This window comes from Bacillus rossius, chromosome 6, assembly GCF_032445375.1.
Source record: "Bacillus rossius redtenbacheri isolate Brsri chromosome 6, Brsri_v3, whole genome shotgun sequence".
In the NCBI taxonomy this organism is placed as follows: Eukaryota; Metazoa; Arthropoda; class Insecta; order Phasmatodea; family Bacillidae; genus Bacillus; species Bacillus rossius.
Window position 1 is genome coordinate 25,616,083 of NC_086334.1, and position 3,522 is coordinate 25,619,604.

Consider the following 3,522-nt stretch of genomic DNA (forward strand, 5'->3'; position numbering starts at 1 on the left):
AGAAAATGAAGTGCTGAAAATATCAGAATACTGTTGACACTATTTATGTTAAATAGTGATATAACTGAAGTTAAAGTACATCTATTTGAATCACTATTGGTTTCAAATACTATATGTATTGATTTATGATGGACTTAAGAAGTGTAATACTATTAACATATATATTTTAAGAATAATTGTCAGTACAAGCCTGGAAACATCATGTACAATAATACATATTGTACAACCAGAATGGTGAGTTATGATGTTAATTAGACTGAATTCACATATTATTAATTTTCTTGTAAACTCAATCTGTGAATTAACAGTATTTTCAAACTATTTGACCACACATTTTAATTGGTTTTACATGCTATTTGAAGAGTGTGTAGATCATAATAAGTCCAAATTTAGAATCAAATATTAAAATTTGTTATATTCTACTAAACTCAGTGGTCCCAAATGTAGTTATTTTGCAAGACCAAGTGAGAGAGAGCCAGGTACACCTAATAACTATCAATATACATATTTCGGGACCATATATCCTGATGAAAAAAAATTCTTGAACATTTCTTAAATCAACTTTTGATTAAGAACTATAGCACGACACCTATGAACTTTCGTAGATATAATATCATAATGTGCATGTGCTTTCTGAACCAATTGGGTACTTATCAGTCATTTTGTTATATAATAGCATATTTTGTGTGTTATTAATCAAAGGTTATATGAATGTTCATGTATTAAGTGTTGGTAAGCATACTGATTACAACTCCTGATCTATGAATTAAAAGCTCAGTAAATATAAATGGTAAAGCAAATGACATTACTTTGGACTATTTCATAAATATCCAGTCAAATATTTGTAAATATATGATTATCTAATTCTCGCTCTAATGCTAGTCTAAATCAGGAACAGCTAGCACATTATTCATTAAGATTCAGGTCCCTGAGATATGTATATCTATCTGTACTGAGATTACGTACGCATATTCAATGTTGCAGAGTATTAAAGGCTGCATCCGGCTGGAGTAAGAACATAGACATTACTTGTCCCTTGTCCAAATCGTAAAAAAAGTATGCACATATGCAGATAAAACAAATGTGTACTTTGAGTCCTCGTAGGTAAACATGACCAATTTCAAAATATATTTTGTAGGTTGTATATATTTAAACAATTATTTTTTTTAGGTTAAGATATTAGATGAAATTTTTTTAAAAATTATATATGTATTTCCATACAAATTCATGCACATGTACCAACTGTAACTTGTTATGCCAAGGTCAAAAATAGATTGTTATATTTCATCATTTCAAAACCTTTGTGCATAACCGTGCCACATAAAACTCTTATGAAACAAATAGGACAGTAGAGAACATATTTAACGATAATATATACTTACAAAGAGCTCCAGACATCATACTAAGAATATATACCTAGTTTTGTTGTTTGTACAGTAGTGTCTCAATTAATAAAGTTAACATGGACTGCTGCAACCTTGGATAACACAGATATCATTAGAAAAGTCATGGATTTCAGTTGGCCCAGTGATAAACTTTTTTGGGGTGACACTTTTCCAGCTTTTCTTCACAGGGTAAATTCTTTCACTTCATGATTCAGTTAACATTGAGCACAATTTTATTAAGGCTTGCCACAATGGTTACGACCATTTTATAGGTCCTCAAGCAAATGTTTCAAAAGTCTTGGTCAGGAATGGGCTCAGATAAAACGGAACTTCGGTTAATTGAGACACTACTGCACGCAGCAACTGCCAGCGTATAAGCTTGCCACTCCCAACAGAGTGAGAAAAGAACTTGTTGCAATAAAAATGCTAAATACAGTAAAGGTTCTTTATTTGGGCATGTTTGGGAATAGCCATGCTGGATTAGTAGTTCTTCCGGATTATCAAACATCAATGTAGTTTTAATAAGAACACCAAAGAAACATCAAAACAGTAAAATGGAATAAAACAAGTTGTAATAATCTGCTCTATGGTAAGAATGCTTCCATGGTCAACAAATACCAGAATAAAAAAAAAAAATCTGACTGCAAGCAGCTTGATCAGTGTCAGATTAAAAGACCAAACCTAAAAATTCTGCACTCCCGACTGTGTTCTGTCGACTGCTGAGTATGACAAATCCTAACACTTCAGAAGTTCATGGTACTTCACTCAAATACACTATAAACCAATATATCAACAAAAGCGAGTACGCAACCAATAACCCAGTGGCATGGAATGACAATAAAATAATGTCTTATTATTTCCTAGTTAAATAATGTATTTTATTATCCGGTGGGAAACATTTTTTGTTACTTTTAGTAAATTCTAACAACTGAAGGTTAATTTTTACAGTTACTTTGTGTAATGATATAAAAAAAATTTGCTAGGAGAAAATAAGTTACTTTTTTTCTAGTATAAAGTTGGTATCAGACAATGTAAACAAATACAATGGTAATAATGCACATACATACTTGCTACCCTCTATTGGACTGGTGTGACAATAGCAGATTTAATTCACAAAAATCATGAAACTTTTCTGTATTGGTTTACAGTGTATTTTTTTCACTATTCTGACAAAGGCATTTTCATATGCCTTATTTATAACTAAATTTTTCAAATGAAAAAAATTGAGAAGTTGAGTTGTAACTTAAAAATAAATTATAACTATATTAAATCAGTACAACAGAAATACAGTACAAACTATGTATTATTTTCTTTATTCACTTTTATTGCAATGTGAATTCATACAATAGTTTTAGACACACTGCAGTGATTTAAATTATTAGTTTATTGGCTCACAAATTTACAATTCTACTGAAAAACTATCACTGCAGCAATTAAACAATGAAACAACAAAATAATTCATTGACTCAAACAATCATTTCTGTCACTAAAAAAGGATTTCACAGGTTATCGGTGTGCTTAGGATAATAATCTTGTTAGGGACAGATGTTTGATGAATTAAAGTACCTAACCCAAAATTAATGAATTTCTTAAAAAATAAAATAGTAGGGGAAAATAAACACAACTACACATTTTTAATTCATGTACACTTATCTACTTAAAAATTAAAATCTAACTCTAAATATAGACATAAAAAAAAATCACCAAACGTTTTTGGATTCTGTGCTAAAGAATACATGTTAGGTATGTGTGTATGATTAGCATCTGTATAAATTACAACACAAAACTTTTATCACGTATTTGTAGGCTTTTGTACAATAGGCTATATTTTGTCACCTATTTTTACCTATGCGGCCACAAAATTAAATTAAAAAAAAAAAAAAAACCTTCCCTTTTTCCCACTTCTTCAAGAATATTGCCACTGTCATGCCCACAATACATTTTGGTTGTCATGATTATTTATATATATATATGCTTTTTACACAACTTAAATTGTTAAAATAACAACTGATAAACATATAAAATGTTTCACAACCAAACTGTATTGTGGGCATGACAGTGGCATATATATATATATATATATATATATATATATATATATATATATATATATATATATATATATAGAGAGAGAGAG